Genomic DNA, 20,657 nt, shown 5'->3' with positions numbered 1-20,657 from the left:
GCCACTACAGACACTAGCCTACTACCAATGAACTTTGGACTGGACTGTAGTTGAACCCTAATCAATCTCACACTTATTCAAGGTACAGTTGCGCTCCTTACGTCTCTGATCCCAGCAGGATACTACGCACTTGATTCCCTTAGCTGATCTCACCCACAACTAAGAGTTGCTACGACCCAAAGTCGAAGACTTGATAAACAAATCTATCTCACACAGAAAAGTCTATAGGAATAGATAAATCTGTCTCCCACAGAAATACCTACGAGTTTTGTTCCGTTTTTTGATAATTCAAGGTGAATAGGAACCAATTGATATACCAGACTTATATTCCCGAAGAACATGCTAGAAATATCAATCACCTCACAATAATCGTAATCGTATGGTAGCGAAACAATATATTGTGGAATCACAAACGATGAGACGAAGATGTTTGTGACTACTTTTTATCTTGCCTATCAGAGATTAAATCTCGAGCCAATCTTAAAGAAGATAGTACTCAAATACGATAGAAACAGCAAGATCAGATCACGCAACTATAGAGAAAATAGTTGGGTCTGGCTTCACAATCCAAATGAAGTCTTTAAGTCGTTAACCTACAGGGTTTCATGAAAAACCTAAGGTTAAAGAAGAATCGACTCTAGCTTATGAAACTAGTATCACACAGGAGGTGTGGGGATTAGTTTTCCCAGTTGCTAGATCTCTCCTTTATATAGTTTTCAAATTAGGGTTTGAAATCTAAGTTACCTTGGTAACAAAGCATTCAATATTCACCGTTAGATGAAAACCTTATTAGATTCAAGCTAATATCTTTCAACCGTTAGATCGAACTTAGCTTGTTATACACAAATGAAATGTACCCTTATTTAGGTTTAGTAACCGTACCTAAACGTGTACACCTTGTCGGCTCAACCGTAGTTAACCGAGGTTAGCTATATGAACACTCTCATATCAACCTTATTCATCTTAACCATCATTAGTTCAAATGACCCAAATGAAACTAGTTAAAGAGTTGTTCAATTGTTATATTCTCATAGAAGTATACAAGAACACAATTGAAGTAAAATCGTTTTGATTCACTCGAATCAATTCATGAACATTATAGCCACGGTTTGCAAAGATTGCATTCGTTAGTATATAAATGTATTAGTTCATGAGCCAACCGATTTTAGAACTTTAACCACTCAAGTATGCATACGGGTACACATACCTAAGTAACCGGTTTGAGTTTGGGTTCGCCAGTATGCAAACAGGTACCCATACTTAGTACACTTCCAAAACCCAGTAGAAATTCCCGGACCTATACCTTATGCAAGTATGCGTACCGATATGTGTACTTGGTACACGGAATTTCACAACTACAAGTACGCATACGGGTATGCATACTTTAGTTTCGGTCATGGATCACATACATGCAAGAATGCACACTATGTTTATAATCCAATGATGGTTAAATATTTCAATCATTGAAACTTTCTTAGAGGATGAAAATATCCGTTTTCACACACTATTAGCATCAAAGTAATTTTCAAGTTATTGAAATAATCATAACGAAGCATTTCAAGTTTACACCAAAAGATTGTATCACACAAACCATGTAAGATGTTACTCGGTGATTTTCACATGATCATCTTTTGACTTTCGTCAAGAATATAAGATGAACTTGGTTGAAGCGAAAGCTTACCAACACATATTCCGAGAAATATGTAAGCGAGTTAAACTCAGCTCGAAATCTCAAATGTGTATAATTGACAACTATATAGTAATACGACTTTTATCTCAATATAGGAGATATAGTAGAAATAGACTTTCCAAGTGATAGATGAGTTTTAGACTCCACATACCTTTTGTTGATGAAGTTACACAATCTCTCTTTGGTAGTTCTTCGTCTTCAATTCATGAACGTCGTGAAGTCTAATGCTCAACTACACAATCTATCCTAGTCCGAGACATCACTATAAGTAGACTAGAAATCAAAACTTATAGTTTTGATCACTAACATTGACAAACAAGCTTGAGATAGCAACACTTGCGAGTTCGACCGAGCAGTGCTATAACAAGTACGAAAATCGCGGGATCGTAATGAATACAATCAAAAGATATGTCAAGTCTTAAGGAAGTTTTGAGATTCCACATTATAACATAGTTAAAATAAACTCCTCATATCAACTTTTTTAGATGATATCACATAATAATAATTACTTATTGCTCATCTAGGAGATTTAAGATTCAAGTATACCCTTTCAAATTCCACAGCCACACTCCCCACAAAGATATAACAATTAAGCACAAGTTCATTTAAGAACTCTCCCCCATTTGATGTCACTCCCAAGAGAACAACATGAGTGACTTTTCTTTATAAAAAGAAGGATTTTGTTGGACATTAACAAATCACAATGATTTGTATCCGAAAATCGAATTAAAATAATCTCTACGCCAGTTACGGACAAAAAGATAATTTTTGATCGATATGACTCAACATAGAAAATCTTACGGAGTATGTCAAGCAGTAAAAATACAAAAGTGTAATCACAAGTAGATCAATACTGCGAGAAATTCTCAAAGAGTTTGTTCTATTCTCCGTTTTTTTTTTAAAAAAAAACATAATAGATTTAACTTCTGAGTATATATGAAATATTAGCTCGATTCACGAGAACGTAAAGGCACAAATATTTCATAAGACTTTTGCAATAATTAAACCAATAATGATTATTGTTAGAGCATTGCTCGGTCGAACTCGCAAGCGTTGTTATCTCAAGCTTGTTTGTCAAGTTTAGTTGTCAAAACTATAAGTCTTGATTTATAGTATACTTATAGCTATGTCTCGGATTAAGACAGAATGTGTAGTTGAGCTTTATACTTCACGGAATTCATCGGTTGAAGACAAACATCTACTAAGGGGAGCTTGGAGGAACTTCATCAACAAAAGGTATGTAGAGACTTGAACTCATCTATCACTCAGAAGTCTATTCTATTATATCTCTTATTGAGACTAAGTCGTATAACTATATAGATTTTACATTATACACATTTGAGATTTCAAGCTGAGTTTAACTCACTTATATCTTTCTCGAAATATGTGTTGGAAATTTTTTTGCTTTAACTACATTCATCATTATTCTTGACGAAAGTCAAAAGATGATCATGTAAAAATCGCCTTGTAACATCTTACATGATTTGTGTGAGAGACTCATTTGATGTAGACTCAGAATGTTTCGCATAGATCATTCGATTACTTGAAAATTGCTTATAAGCTAATAGTTTGTGTGAGACAGCTATTTTCGGCTTCTAAGAATATTCCAATGATTGAAATGGGAGTTTAGAACAATTAATCATTGTCTGGATATAGCACCGCATGCATACCTGTATGCAAACTGTTGTAAGAATAATTCAGGTCCGGGAACTAAGTTTGTGTACCCGTCTGCAAAATGTTTTACCTGAATGCGGTCTGGAACGACAGTATGCGTACCCGTTTCCGAACTGTCGGAAAATATCAAAGTTCGGAACTTAAGTTTGCGTACCTGTTTGCAAACTTATGTGGTTAAGTTCTAAAATTGGTTAAGTATGATTTCATACTCATGAAAAAATACATTTATATATTAAGGAATGCAATCTTTGCAAACCGTGGCTAAAGTGTTCATGATCTGATTCTTTTGAATCGATCCGATTTTGCTTAAATTGTGTCTTGTATATTCTATGAGAATATAAACAATTGAACAACTCTATGAGTAACACAATTAGATTCATTTGATTTTCATTTAATCTAGAAGTGTTAAGATGAACATGGTTAAGACAAAAGTGTTCATATGGCTAACTTTGGTTAACTGTTATTGAGCCAACTCAATATACACGTTTAGGTACGGTTACCCATATTTAAATGAAGGTATATTTCATTTGTATGTAACAAGCTAAAACCATCTAACTGTGGAGAGATATTGCCTTGGTTTTGTGCAAACTTAGTTTGAATCTTAAATCAGGTTTTCATCCAACGATGAATATTGATTGCTTTGTTACAAAGTTATCAAACCCTGATTTGAAGACTATATAAGGGAGAACTCTAGAAACTGGGAAATCTAATCCCCACACCTCATGTGTGATACTAGTTGCGACTTGAGTCGATTCTCCTTTAACCTAGGTTTTTCCTCGAACTCTTATAGGTTAACGACTTAAAGACTTCATTGGGATTCTAAATCCAGACCCAACTATTTTCTTTATAGTTGCATGTTCTAATCTTACTTGTTCTATCGTATTGAGTACTATCTTCTCTAAGATTAACTCGAGATTTATCTCCGATAGGTAAGATATAAAAAGTAATCACAAAGCTCTTAGCCTCATTCTTTTTGATTCCACAATAACTTGTTCTACTACCATATAGTTAAGTTATTGTGAGGTGATTAATGTTTCTAGGCTGTTCTTTGGGAATATAAGATCGGATTATCAATAGGTTCCTGTTCACCTTGATTTATCAAAAGACGGAACAAAAACTTCGTAGGTATTTCTGTAGGAGACAGATTTATCTATCAGAATAGACTTTTCTGTGGGAGACAGATTTGTTTATCAAGTCTTCGACTTTGGGTCGTAGCAACTCTTAGTTGTGGGTGAGATCAGCTAAGGGAATCATGCGTAGAGTTCTGCTGGGATTCAGAGCATAAGGAACGCGATTGTAACTTAATCGGTGTGAATTGGTTAGGGCTCAACTGCATTCCAGTCCAAAGTTAACTTGTAGTAGGCTAGAGTCCTTAGCGGCTTAATACAGTGTGGTGTTCAATACTGGACTAGGTCCCGGGGTTTTTCTGCATTTGGGGTTTCCTCGTTAACAAAACTGCTGATGTCTGTGTTATTTCTTTTCCGCATTATATTTGTTTTCATAATTGAAATATCACAGGTTGTGCGTAGTTCAATCAATTGGTAAATCCAACCTTTGGTTGTTGATTGAAATTGATTGACACTTGAACATTGATCTTTGGTACCGTTCAAGTTGTTTCTCATAATAATCAGGCTCATGGATTCTATCTGTTTGATTTGCTGATTACATTGAGAAACAGAGATATAACTCTTGGATATACTTTCCTTGATTGAGTCTGACTATCTAGTTGATTTTCTTGTAAATATATTGGAGTTAGTTCATACAAATTACCTAACGAAATATTGGGTGTGGTTGTTAGACCCCCGCTTTTTCAATTACATACTGCAAATTCATCATCCAACAACTCTAGAATTTAAATAAATAAATTTAAAAACATGCAAGATGAAAAATTGTTTGAAATAGCTTGTGTAATCACAATTTTTGCTATACCAAACCCTAGTTATCCTTCAAAAATAAGAATAAATTCTTACAAGAAGTTCCCTAGATTTTTTTTTGAAATAAACTAGATTTTTCCGGACTCTTCATTGGTTTTGAGACCCTTGAATTTGTTATCAACTGCATCCACGAGCTCTTCAGAGAAAATATCCTCATTGAGAAGTTGGCGAACATGAGATTTCATGAGAACAAGGTCCACATAAATCTTTTTCAACTCAGTCTTCAACATGTCTAGACCTTGTAGCATTTAAACAAGTTCTAGTTTCGCTTCCCCAAAATGTGTAAGAAAATCAACAACTTCATCATCAACCAGAGTTCTCTTCTTTCCTCTTGTCTCAATACAATCGCGATTAAGAGCTTTCCATGCTTTCAAGAATTCGAGACATATGAGACATGCTTGGGTGCGAAACCTTGGATGAGAATTTCTCAATCACAAGTAAAAGTATATAAAGGAGTTTGTAAAAGGTATTCCATGGGATGCACATCGGTTCGTGAACTGATTTAGATATTAGGGTTTTGTACGGTCAAGAAGGAAAGGTACATGTACCTTTTGATGGTGCGGGGCCCGTTGTTCCTAACAGGTTTTGAACACAAATTTTTGAGGGTAGAAAAGAGTTTTTATATTTAGAGAGCACGCAACAGTTGTCAATAATGCAACTATATTTCTTATCCATGACAAATATTCTTCCTTGAATATTAATGCATTCTTGAATGCGAGTTTAGAGCACAAGAAAATTAATATTTATGAAAATATTTTAATCAGAGAACATTAGCTCAAGAATTTATAACATTTGAATCTGATTGAACTTATCATGGAAGGGTTGCATTATGAAAAAGATTATTGCTCATCATATACAAGTACTACTTGAGACAAATAGTACACCCGTCACGCAGTTATCCTTATCCAGCAGGATTTTTCATGGATAAGGTTCCAAGACTTCTGCCTAGTTTGTATAAGGGTGAGTTGTACACTCACCACAAGAATTATGCTGTTGTTTGCTTTTGCTCTTCCTTTTGAAACGTGAAAAACGATCATGGAAATTACTGTCATCAAAATAAGAGATATGATTAGAACTCTTACCCGAAGTCCCTTGGCTTGAAACAGATAGTTTATCGATAAGATCCTTATAACGTGTAATGATCAAATTCAGGTTAGCTTGTTGAGTTGTTTCAAAAGTTTCCACCCTTTTAGGAGGTAAATAAGAATTCTTTCTAATCCATATTTGAGATGGTGTCACCAAGTTCTTCTTAAACCGATTTTGCATAATATCCTTTTGACTTGTTCGAATATTCATGGACCATGGAGTACTGACATTTCCAGAAGCAGATTTGTTTGAATGTGATTCACCTCAAGCAGGGACGGGCCTAGCAAGGGGTTAACCCGGGCTATAGCCCGTCCCTAAATTTGAAAAACAATTTTGTGGTATACAAATTACTCTCATTTTTGGTTTACCCAGTACCAAATAGATCAATAGCCCAATTTTTTCCCACTGCCCGCAATCAAAATTTGATACTTGTGAGAAATAAGTTCCCGACACCACTAGTCAAAGTAGTAAGTCAGAGAAGATATTCTTATTCATCACTCCATGGAGATCCTTCCCTTTACACTTGTCTTCACTTTCCTGCCTTTGTTATTCATAATGATCCTAAAGAAAGCAATAAACGAATTCGTAAAAGAGAACTTCAACTCGAGATTGCCTCCAGGGCCGTGGAACTTACCTATTATATGGAACTTGCATCAGTTTCCGGCTTACCCACAAACTCTCCTTAAGTTTTTGAAGGAACGTGGTCCTCTTATGCACATACAACTTGGTAAGGTGTCTGTTGTGGTTGTCTATTCGCCAAAGGTGGCTGAGAAGATTATGAGAACACATGATCTCAGTTTTGCGGATATGGGTGAATTTCTTTCTGCACAGATTGTAACTTATGGTTACAAAGATGTGGGATCTTCTCCCTATGGTAACTACAGGAGGAAAATGAAAAAGATGTTCACATTGGAGGTCTTAAGTGCTAAACGTTTCCAGTCATTTCGTTCACTTAGAGATGATGAAGTGTCGGAACGCATTGAAAGTATATATATCCTTGTAGGATCACGAATCAAGAGTTATAGAGAAGGCACAAACCAAGGTATGGAGGGTCCTGAACCTAAAAGGAAAGATTGACGTGAGTGAATTACACGAACTAAAATATATCGTTATTAAAGAAACTCTGAAGATACATCCTACTCTTCCCCTATTACTTCCACGACTATGCAGAGAGACATGTGAGATCGACGGGTATGAGAAACCGATGAAGACCAAAGTCATCATCAACGCTTGGGCAATAGGGCGAGACCCAGAAAAATGGTACAATCCAGATACTTTCGCGCCAGAAAGGTTTGACAGCATACCTATTGATTACAAATGAACAAATTTTGAGTATATTCCACTTGGGGCAGGTAGAAGAATGTGTCCAGGTATAGTTTTTGGTATATCAAATGTGTTAAGCTTTTACTTGCTCAACTACTGTACCATTTTGACTGGGGCTCCCTAATGGGGTCAAGTCAAGCTGGTAGATTCATTTTTCAAGCTTCTAAGAAATTAAAAACAACAGATTCATTTTTAAAGCCGAAGGCGAAGCGGGTGCATAATAAATCAAGAGGACTATTTGCTTCCACTGATAACGTTGACATTCCTACATCATCACACCATGAACCTGGTATTTCTTAACAACAAAAGAAGACATCGTATGCTCAACCAACTATATCTAGTAAATCCAACGAAGTTTCAGTTCAAACAAATGTAGGTACGGTTCATACGGAGGACAATCGTGTATCTTGTGAGCCTGATCCAGGTTTGCGGCTTCAAATTTGTGAATTTCCAGTGAATCAACAAGATTTTTGGTGATTCATGTTGCTGGTAAGATGATATATAATACGCCAATTGCTATAAAGCTTAGGAAACGATTAGGATTGGCTGTTGGACTGATGACATATGATATATTTGCGTAGAGAAAAAGGTACTAGTAAATATATGACTTGTTTTGTAGAAACTTTCAATACCTCTTAGAACATTTTTTTTTTTTTTACATAAGTTTAGGCCTACCCAATATTAAGTGCATATTTTGCATATATTTAGTGCCGAATCCATGCTAGTAATTATTGTATATTATTTTTGTTTTCTCTTATTTATGTTTTGCTAGGTGAATCATCCAAAGAAGATAATTTGCACTTAATTGTGTAATAAAAGAAGTTAGCTACAAGTAGAGAACGGCCGAAGACCCGGTGAAAGTCGTTCAAATGAAGGATTTCTAGTAATCATTGCGTAGAGGATGAGAAGACGAAGTCAATAGCGAAACGAAGTCATTCTGACATCTTATGAAGAAGTTATGGGCGAAACAAGAATGAAGCTGGAACTAAACTGTCAGTCTTCCAGGACTGACGGTTGAATGAAGATCGCTAAGGGACACCCTCATGTTAAGGGGCAGACATTTTCAAAGGAAGTGCTAAAGGGAGTCGAGTTTTGTTCACTAGGGGGATGCCAGATTCAAATGTTGTTAAGGGCACCCACTTATTATCTCAGGGCACTTCGTCTTCTCTATTACTACAGCACACAGCCAATGGCAGTCGGAGCTTGATGATCATGATGATCACGATGGTGATGAATTTTGGAAGAAGTGATATTCGAATTTGAATACATCACTGGGTTCCTGGAGATGATGGAAAGCTTGGGTAGGAGCCTGATTTCAATTCAATGGGCTCGAGCAGGTTCAGGGAGATGATGATGCTGATGATCGAGATGATCAAGATGTGACGGTTTTGGGGTAATTCTCGAATTCGAATGAACCAATGGGCTGCTGGAGCAATTAGAAGAGATGGGTCGTGCTTGGAAATGTGTTTAACAGATCGGTGATGCTGCTGCAATCAATTATCAGCAGTGATTGTGAATTGCTGTGGAGCTGTGAACCATGGTAGCGATGGAAAGTTGATGTGATGAATGGAGCTTGGTTTTGGCAGAGAAGTTGAAGCTTCGTCGAGTTGTTGTGATGATATTAATGGCAGTGGTGATGAAGATTTCGAGCAGGAGAAGAAGCTTGGTACTGGTGATGATATTGGCAGTAACGAGTGAGAGATGAAAGTGGTCAATGGAGATGAACATGGGAGAGACGTGAGCGGAAGAAGATAATGATCGAGAAAACGTGTGGTGGGGCCTGGCTGTTGTACGAATCAGAAGAGAGAACAAGCTTCTGCAGAGTGTTGATATGTCTTGAAGAAAAGGTCATGATTCGGTGTGTTTCGGATCATCAAAGCTTCACAGGTAGACGGTGCAGATGACAATATATGGGTCTTGCTACGAACCAAGACAATCGGAAGCTGCGGTTGTGTTTCACTAAAGTACCTCTCACACACTGAATCCAAATTTGGATAACCTCAACCGACTTTGCATCTCCATCTTCTACGACTTTCGTGGATCGGCTAGGTATTTGAAAGCCTATAAATAGCTAGCTCAACCCAAAAGAGAATTCCACTTCCTCTTTTATTATTCCTTTTGTAGCTAAAGACAAAAAAAGAGAGAACTAAAGTTTTGCTCCCTGGCTTTTCATGTAATCTTTTATTTTTAATTCAATTTGTTTCTTTTTTTTTATTATTTATTTCTTAGTACATTTTAACTATGTCTAGCTAAATTTCTTTTCTATTAGGTATGATTTCAAAGTCATGAACAGTGAAGCTTTAATTTCTTAAACCAAGTTTATTTGAAGTTTTATTTATTTGTTGATTATCTTTATTATTTTTAAAGTCTAAGAATATTGAAGGGTTATTTAAAGTGATCAATTAAATTAGCCAATCAATATTTCTTCTAATAGTTTAGGGTTGTGTGATACGTGTAATTGTCAGATCAACTCTTTACACAAGTAGTAAATCGCAAGAGCTGATAGAGGGATTCTGTTAAGCAATTGTGTATAAAGATAACACTAGTAAGCGGGCCGAGCCTATGCGTCTGATGCTAGGATCAACCTGATTCACATAATGTAAAGCATTCGTTAATCTACACCTTGAGAGCTTATTCTTGGTGGGTTAGTTGGATAGAAACTGGTAGTCGAGCGCTTCCGTATCCAGTGACAACAAGAATCTGGGGGATAGCAGAGCTTATTGCTATTCTACGGTTGGTAACAATATAAATTCAACAATAGATAAACTTGTATTCAATTAAGTTTCAGTTCAGTGACGGCGAAGGATTCCCTAGTCATCTTTCTTCTTATTATTTACAACAAATCTTTTATATTTTCTTTTGTCAATTACTTTGATTAAAATCTAAAAACCCCCTTTTCGGTTACTTTTAACAACTAAAAACTCACTGCTCTTCATGGGAACGAACTCCTTGCCATTATATTACCAGTTAATAGTGTGGAAAGAAGATAATTAATTTGTTGTGTAAACGACGCGCATCAAATTTTGGCGCCGTTGCAGGGGAGCAGTCGGTAGCTTTTAGTTGTTTTATTTTATTTTAGTATATATATATTTATTATTTATTTTAGTACTTTGTTTTTTATTATTTTGTTTTTATTTTTGTTAAAACGAAAAAAAATAAAATAATTTTTTTTTTAGATTTTACTCTTGATTATTTTTTTTGGTTTCAGGTACTCAATCTCTGGCATCAAAGGATTGGAATTACCGGAGGTGCGGAATTCAAACCCGTAAAGGAACGCTACTACAAGCACGTCCAAAGTTGCAAGAAGAACCTTCTACATCAACAATGGTAGGCGGCGCTAATCCACCACCTCCACCTCCGGAGAGGAAGTTAGGAGAGTTGACATCTCCATGCTTAGATTCACAACCACTGTGCATTATAATCACTAATCCAGTGGAGCTAAAGTCGAGTCTACTTCATAATCTACCGAAGTTCAAGGGACTTCCAGGTGAAGATCCGAATCGTCATCTTCGACAATTTCAACAGAAAATGACAAGTATTAGGCAAAGTGCCGAAGACAGTGATACAACATTGTTGCAAGCTTTTCAATAATCCTTAATAGATTCAGCAGAAGAATGGTTGTATTACCTCCCTCCAAGGAGTATTACAACATGGAATGAGATGAAAAAGCTATTTTTAGAGAAATATTTTCCTGCTTCTAAGGCAGCTTCTGTCCGTAAGGAGATTAGTGGTATTCTTCAGTTTACTGGGGACTCTCTCCATGAATACTGGGATAGATACAAAAAGTTGTTGGCAAGCTGTCCTCACCACAACATATCTCCAACATTCATCATTCAATATTTCTACGAAGGATTACTTCCAGAGCAACGAAATTTGATTGATGCAGCTGCTGGTGGTTCCCTTGCCGAAAAACAATCTCGCAGGCAACTAGTTTGATTGAGAGTATGGCTTCGAATGCTCAACAATTCTACACCAGAAACAGCTCAAATGTCAGAAGAGTTAGCGAGATAGGAGAAACTTCACAATCAGAACAACGGATGAACAACATCGAAAAGGTAGTGCAAAGAATGGCAGCAGTGATCATTCCTTCATATGAAGATGAAGCTGAAGTAAATGCTATATTTCCTAATCATAGGCCTATGTATGATCCATATTCTAATACTTATAATCCTGGTTGGAAGATCATCCTAATTTCAGTTATGCTAACAAGCAAGCTGCAACTCCTAATCCATATGCAAGACAAGGTGGTTTTCAACAACAGTTTCAGCAACCACAACAGCATCAAACACAGAATAAAGATTCATCTGTAGACGATAAGCTCAATAGCATCTTGCAAACTTTGCAGAATTTTGCTTCTTATACAGAGGGTCTCAAGGAAACAGTACTGAAGAATCAACAAAAGAACGATGCTGCCATTAAAGATTTGCATACTCAGATTGGGCAATTGGAAACGGATATGAATCTTATGAAGGCTCATGCATCTACAACACTCCCATGACAACCTTTTGTGAATCCAGGAGAGCACGTTAATGCAGTCACTCTAAGAAGTGGGAGACAAACAGAAGAACCAAAGCAGCAAGAAAAGGGTAGTAACGACATCGAAAAGGAAATAGAGACAGAAACCATACCAAAGGAAAAGCCAACCTCAACCGGCCAACCTAAGGACACGGTTCCTACTTTTACCACACCACCTCCTTTCCCTAGTCGTTTTGCCAAGTCAAAGAAGCAAGATCAAGACAAGGAGATCATGGATATTTTCAGCAAGGTACAAATCAACATTCCATTTATTGAGTCCATCAGAACCGTACCCAGGTATGCCAAGGTTTTGAAGGATTTATGCACAAGGAAGGATAGGTTGATTGCTAATCAAATTACTCAGGTGGGCGAAAGTGCTACAGCTATGTTACTAAAGAAGATGCCTGCAAAGTGTGAAGATCCGGGTGGCTTCACAGCACCAATTACTATTGGTAATCAAAGATTCGAGCGTGCTTTGCTTGATTTGGGATCATCCATAAGTGTTATGTCAGCCGATGTTTATGATTCTTTGAATCTTGGACCTTTAAAAGAGGCAAAGATTACTATTCAATTGGCTAACAAGTCCAATATATATCCTAAGGGATTCGTGGAGGACGTGTTAGTTCAAGTGAATCAGTTAATCTTTCCGGTTGATTTCTACATTGTGGATATGCACAATGGAGATAATTGTTCATCTACTTCGTTACTTCTTGGGAGACCGTTCATGAAGACTGCAAAGACGAAGATTGATGTCGATAGTGGTTCACTCACTATGGAATTTGATAAAGAGATCATTCGCTTCAACATATTTGAGGCTATGTGTTATCCTAGTGATGTGCACTCCCTTTTTCTATAGATGTTATTGGTTCGTTAGCACAACAAATGTTTGATTTGAGCAATGAAGATGAATTTGGAGTTGTGTTGCGAAATAGCATTGATTTGGACGTTCATGGGCAACCAAATTTGTACATCGACCTAGCCAAAGAGCTAGTGGAGATGTGTGGTGCTTTAACAACATTACAAGAAGCTCGAACGGGTAATATCTCTTATATTTCTTTACCCGTAACTAATGAGGTCCCTTTAATTTCTATTGTGCAGGGACCTAAGCTAGAATTGAAGCCTCTTACCGATCACTTAAAGTATGCTTATTTTTGTGATAAAGAGGAGCTTCCGGTGATCATTGCAAAGAACCTCACTGCCATACAAGAAGAACGTCTACTTCGGGTTCTGAAAGAGCACAAAACGGCCATTGGTTGGGCAATTGCTGACATCAAAGGTATTAGTCCATCAATGTGCATACATAGAATCCTTATGGAAGGGGATAGCAAGACGGTACGTGATGTTCAACATAGGCTTAACCCCCCAATGATGGAGGTCGTAAAGAAAGAGATCCTCAAATTGCTAAGTGTGGGGGTGATTTACCCAATTTCTGACAGTAAATGGGTTAGTCCGGTTCAAGTGGTGCCTAATAAATCAGGTGTCATTGTTGTCAGAAATCAAGATGATGAACTTGATCCTACAAGAGTTCAAACAGGATGGCGAGTCTGCATAGACTACAGAAAGATCAATTCGGTTACCCGCAAGGATCACTTTCCTTTGCCTTTCATCGATCAGATGTTAGAGCGGCTGGCGGGACATTCACATTATTGCTTTTTGGATGGTTATTCAGGATACAATCAAATTTTTATTGCACCGGAGGATCAAGAGAAGACTACATTTACTTGTCCTTTCGTTACATTTGCATATAAAAGAATGTCGTTTGGTCTTTGCAATGCGCCTGCCACTTTTCAGAGATGTATGGTCAGTATATTTTCTGACTATGTGGAAAACATTATTGAGGTATTTATGGATGATTTCAGTGTTTATGGTGATTCATTTGATATTTGTTTAAATAATCTTGAACTTGTTCTTAAAAGATGCATAGACACTAATCTTGTTTTAAACTAGGAGAAATGCCACTTTATGGTAAACCATGGTATAGTGCTCGGTCACACTGTGTCCTCTCAAGGGCTCGAGGTGGACAAAGCAAAGATAGACCTGATTAGAAAATTACAATACCCCACTTCGGTGAGGGAGATTCGCTCGTTTCTTGGTCATGCAGGTTTTTACAGGCGGTTTATCAAAGATTTCTCCAAAATCTCAATGCCGATGTGCAAATTGTTGCAAAAGGAGGTTGCCTTTAACTTCGATCAGGAGTGCAAGGATGTCTTTGACAAATTAAAGGAGATGTTGACTACTGTGCCAATTATTAAGTCACCTGACTGGAGTTTGCCGTTCGAGTTAATGTGTGATGCAAGTAATTATGCAGTCAGAGTTGTTTTGGGTTAGAAAGTGGACACGAGGTCACATGTGATTTATTATGCATCAAGGACCCTTAATGAGGCTCAAATCAATTATTCAACCACTGAGAAAGAGTTGCTGGCTATAGTATTTGCATTAGAAAAATTCAGAGCTTATTTAGTGGGTACAAAAGTGATTGTATATTCTGATCATGCAGCACTTCGGTACCTATTGAAAAAGAAGGAGGCCAAGCCAAGACTCATAAGATGGATTCTTTTGCTACAAGAATTCAATATTGAAATCAGAGACAAGAAAGGTGTTGAGAATACTGTTGCTGATCATCTTAGTAGACTTATTGTCTCCGAAGAAGAACTTCCCTTACAAGATCGTTTTCCAGACGAGCAACTCTTCTCAATTGAAGAATCAACACCTTGGTATGCTGATATAGTGAACTATTTGGTTACAAGGCAAGTACCTAGTACCATGTCTAATTTTCAAAAGCTTAACTTAAGAAGATAGCCAAACAGTATGTGTGGGATGAGCCCTACTTGTGGAAATATGGTGCTAATCAGATTATCCGCAGGTGCGTGCCTAACTCTGAATTTCAATCGATTCTATCTTTTTGTCATTCTTATGCTTGTGGTGGTCATTTTGGTTCTAAACGTACCGCTCTCAAAGTGCTTGAGAGTGGTTTTTATTGGCCTACCCTATTTGAGGATGCATATGCTTTTTGAAAATCTTGTGATAGATGTCAACGAACGGGAAATCTAGGTACTCGAAATCAAATGCCACTCACACCTATTCTTCATGTAGAGATTTTCGATGTGTGGGGCATTGATTTTATGGGTCCTTTTGTTAATTCGTATGTAAAGTTTTATATACTTCTTGTTGTGGATTATGTTTCTAAATGGGTGGAAGCTAAAGCCATCCCTACTAATGATTCTCAAGTTTTTTGTGAGTTTGTGAAGGAATATATTTTCTCTAGACACGGTACACCAAGAGTGGTTATCAGTGATGGAGGCTCTCACTTCAAGAAATCCTTCCATGCTCTCCTCAAGAAGTACAACATTACTCACAAGGTTGGCACGCCGTATCACCCACAAACTAGTGGGCAAGCTGAAGTTTCAAATCGTGACATTAAGTCCATTCTGGAGAATACTGTTAATACTACGAGAAAAGATTGGAGCTTCAGGCTTAATGATGCACTTTGGGCGTATAGAACGGCGTATAAAACACCAATTGGTATGTCACCATATCGGTTGGTTTATGACAAAGCTTGTCATCTCCCGGTTGAACTTGAGTATAAGGCTTTTTGGGCGGTAAAGATGTACAACATGGAGTATGATGAAGCTGGGAAACAAAGGAATCTACAAATCAATGAGCTAGAGGAAATACGTAATGATGCTTATGAAAGCTCTCGTATATACAAGGAAAAGACGAAGTTATTCCACGACAAAATGATTTCTCGAAAAAGTTTTGTTGTGGGACAAAAAGTTCTTTTATTTAATTCTCGTTTTAAGTTATTTCCTGGCAAGCTAAGGTCCCGATGGGTGGGACCATTTGTTGTTACTAATGTTTTTCCTCATGGTGCAGTTGAAATAACTAGTCCTAAAATTGAGAAAGTTTTCAAGATCAACGGCCATAGACTGAAGCCATACTACGAGAACTTCACTACAGTGGATGTTGATGAGATTGAGCTTTGTGATTTGCTCCATCTGGAGGAGTAGTTTGGAGAATGCCAAGTCGGGCTGAGGACGTAAAACTAAGCGCTAAATGGGAGGCAACCCATCGGTTTTGTATCTCTATCTTTTGTATTTTATTTTTCTTAGCTTTTCATATCATATTTTGATTTCCCGCCTTTATTTTACTTAGGATGAGTCAATTACATTGAGGACAATGTAAAATTTAAGTGTGGGGGAGTATTTTGCATATAGAGTTTTTAAAAAATTTGCATAAAACCTCCAACTTTTAGAGATTTCAGAGTCACTAGCATGCCTCTAGGTATGTTTACATAGAGAATTCTGACCGAAATAACTGAACTTGGAAGTGTTAGGGAACCACGTTCGGATTTCTTACGAATTGGAGTGTTAAATAATGGTTTTAATCATGCCGGTGATGCAAATGAGGTGCAGGGAGAAATGCATTATTAGAGTTGTTGATCAATCATTAGTGGAGACTACCCATTTTCATATCAACTGAGGCACCAGACCAGATTTCTTTATAATTGACTAAAGAGCTTTCTTTTGAGTGTGTGTCACCGTACGTTAATTCCGGGTAGAATGGTGAGCTACCCAACCTCCCACCAATAGAAGCACTACTTTTTGATCTCTTGAGTGCTAATTTTTTCAATCATGAGGGTGACGTCTATAGACGAAAACCATCTTCTTGTAGTTTGATTTGCAGTTAGCACCATTCTCTCTCTCGCCAACAACAGCTCCATAGAAACACACCATCATCATCAACAAGGGAGCGATATCAAAATCTACAAGGAGAGTTGAAGACGTTTGAGGTTTACAAGCAACAGTACAAGAAAGAGCAAATTTTATATCTAAGTAAAGCAACATACAATGAGCAGATTTTTATATACATGTTGAAGACTTACACATAAAGAGCGAAATTTATATCCAAGTACGAAGACTTATTTAGAAGAGTGAAGAAAATCAAAAGACGGGAGTTATTGAAATTTATGATACAAAGACGATACAAGTTGTGAAGATTCAAGTGGTAAAGTACTTCTTTCATGGCCATGTTAATTTTGATTTTTATTTTTGTAGTTGCAATCTTTTTGAAAAAGAAAAATGAAAAAGAAAATAGAAAAAGAAAATTGAAAATAATAATAAAAAAAAAACAAAAGATTTGCATTTAGGTTGTTATTTGTCAATAAGTCCATGGGGAAGAAAAATATATAAAGAAGTTTCAAGCAACAAGGAAATTGAGGAAAAGAGTTACAATTTGTCAAGGATCTAAGAAGTTCAAGAATTTATCATCAACAGTTGAAGACCAAGAAGATGAAGAAGACGAGCCGAAGGAAGACGTTTCTATTGGATGTTGTGAGAGTGGTGTTATCATCATCGCAATCAGATGTGAAGGTGGTAAGTACTCTCATCCTCTATTTTTAATAATAATGGTTAATTTCCTTTCTTAGAGATCATCAGGAAAAAAAAGTCTTTTATTTTCCACGATTTTGTGGAGTCTCCAGAAATTATTTCAAAAGGTTTCCTTCCCACCATTCAACGTGCGTAGGATTTCTCTCTTCATTCCTACCTGCACACATGTGAGACCCATAAAAAAAAGTCGTCTTATTGAGTGCAATTATCATAAAATCCTTTTAAGTGAGGTAGAAGTCGAGGCGAAATGCTTATTGGTCGCTTCCAAACACGCATTCTCTCATTATGGTGTGGTTATTTCTCACTCAAGATTTAAGAATGAACATGTTCTTTGGTATTTCTAACTTCTTATTACTAACATGCATAAACTTTATGTCCTCATAGCTCTTTGGATGCTAAGTACGCTGGAACGCTTTGAAGTTGGAGTAGGTTTTGTGGGTATACCTCTCGTAAGCCCTCGCGAGACTATAAGTCGTCCACTAGGGACACCTAGGGATTTAAAGGCCTGTTGCACATGCTAAGTGCAACCGTATCCTCGACGACATGGGGTTGTTGTATTTAGAGAGTTTGCTCGAGGACTAGCAAAAGCCAAGTCTGGGGGAATTTGTTAAGTGCATATTTTGCATATATGTAGTGCCGAATCCATGCTAGTAATTGCTATTTATTTTTGCGAATTATTGTATATTACTCTTGTTTTCTCTTATTTATGTTTTGCTAGGTGAATCATTCAAAGAAGAGAATTTGCACTTAATTGTGCAATAAAAGAAGTTAGCTACAAGTGGAGAAGGGCCAAAGACTCGGTGAAAGTCGTTCAAATGAAGGATTTCTAGTCATCATTGCATTGATGATGAGAAGACGAAATCAATGGCGAAAGAACGAAGTCATTCAGACATCTTATGAAGAAGTTATGGGCGAAACAAGAATGAAGCTGGAACTAAACTGTCAGTCTTCCAGGACTGACAGTTGAATGAAGATCGCTAAGGGACACCCTCATGTTAAGGGGCAGACATTTTCAAAGGAAGTGCTAAAGGGAGTCGAGTTTTGTTCACCGGGGGACTGCCAGATTCAAAAGTTGTTAAGGGCACCCACTTATTATCTCAGGGCACTTCGTCTTCTCTATTACTAAAACAACACACAGCCAATGGCAGTCGGAGCTTGATGATCATGATGATCACGACGGTGATGAATTTTGGAAGAAGTGATATTCGAATTTGAATACATCACTGGGTTCCTGGAGATGATGGAAAGCTTGGGTAGGAGCCTGATTTCAATTCAATGGGCTCGAGCAGGTTCAGGGAGATGATGATGCTGATGATCGAGATGATCAAGATGTGACGGTTTTGGGGTAATTCTCGAATTCGAATGAACCAATGGGCTACTGGAGCAATTAGAAGAGATGGGTCGTGCTTGGAAATGTGTTTAACAGATCGGTGATGCTGCTGCCATCAATTATCAGCAGTGATTATGAATTGTTGTGGAGCTGTGAACCATGGTACCGATGGAAAGTTGATGTGATGAATGGAGCTTGGTTTTGGCAGAGAAGTTGAAGCTTCGTCGAGTTGCTGTTCTGATGATATTAATGGCAGTGGTGATGAAGATTTCGAGTAGGAGAAGAAGCTTGGTAATGGTGATAATATTGGCAGTAACGAGTGAGAGATGAAAGTGGTCAATGGAGATGAACATGGGAGAGACGTGAGCGGCAGAAGATAATGATCGAGAAAACGTGTGGTGGGGCCTGGCTGTTGTACGAATCAGAAGAGAAAACAAGCTTCTGCAGAGTGTTGATATGTCTTGAAGAAAAGGTCATGATTCGGTGTGTTTCGGATCATCAAAGCTTCACAGGTAGACGGTGCAGATGACAACATATGGGTCTTGCTACGAACCAAGACAATCGGAAGCTGCGGTTGTGTTTCACTAAAGTACCTCTCACACACTGAATCCAAATTTGGATAACCTCAACCGACTTTGCATATCCATCTTCTACGACTTTCGTGGATCGGCTAGGTATTTGAAAGCCTATAAATAGCTTGCTCAACCCAAAAGAGAATTCACTTCCTCTTTTATTATTCCTTTTGTAGCTAGAGACAAAAACAGAGAACTAAAGTTTTGCTCCCTGACTTTTCATGTGATCTTTTATTTTTAATTCAATTTGTTTTTTTTTTTTTTTTTTTTTTTTTTTTATTTCTTAGTACTTTTTAACTATGTCTACCTAAATTTCTTTTTTATTAGATATGATTTCAAAATCACGAACAATGAAGCTTTAATTTCTTAAACCAAGCTTATTTGAAGTTTTATTTATTTGTTGATTATCTTTATTATTCTTAAAGTCTAAGAATATTGAAGGGTTATTTAAAGTGATCAATTAAATTAGCCAATCAATATTTCTTCTACTAGTTTAGGGTTGTGTGATACGTGTAATTGTCAGATCAACTCTTTACACAAGTAGTAAATCGCAAGAGCTGATAGAGGAATTCTGTTAAGCAATTGTGTATAAAGATAACACTAGTAAGCGGGCCGAGCCTATGCGTCTGATGCTAGGATCAACCTGATTCACATAATGTAAAGCATTCGTTAATCTACACCTTGAGAGCTTATTCTTGATGGGTTAGTTGGATAGAAACTGGTAGTCGAGCGCTTCCGTATCCGGTGGCAACAGGAATCCGGGGGATAACAGAACTTATTGCTATTCTACGGTTGGTAACAATATAAATTCAACAATAGATAAACTTGTATTCAATTAAGTTTCAGTTCAGTGACGGCGAAGGATTCCCTAGTGATCTTTCTTCTTATTATTTACAACAAATCTTTTATATTTTCTTTTGTCAATTACTTTGATTAAAATCTAAAAACCCCTCTTTCGGTTACTTTTAACAACTAAAAACTCTCTGCTCTTCGTGGGAACGAACTCCTTGCCATTATATTATTAGTTAATAGTGTGGAAAGAAGATAATTAATTTGTTGTGTAAACGACGCGCATAATCCAACACTAACTCCTGGGTCCGTCCCTAACCTCAAGAGGTTTAGACATCCAAATATCAGTTACACCCT

This window comes from Papaver somniferum, chromosome 9 (genome assembly GCF_003573695.1).
Source record: "Papaver somniferum cultivar HN1 chromosome 9, ASM357369v1, whole genome shotgun sequence".
Taxonomy (NCBI): Eukaryota; Viridiplantae; Streptophyta; class Magnoliopsida; order Ranunculales; family Papaveraceae; genus Papaver; species Papaver somniferum.
This window is presented reverse-complemented; position numbering follows the sequence as displayed.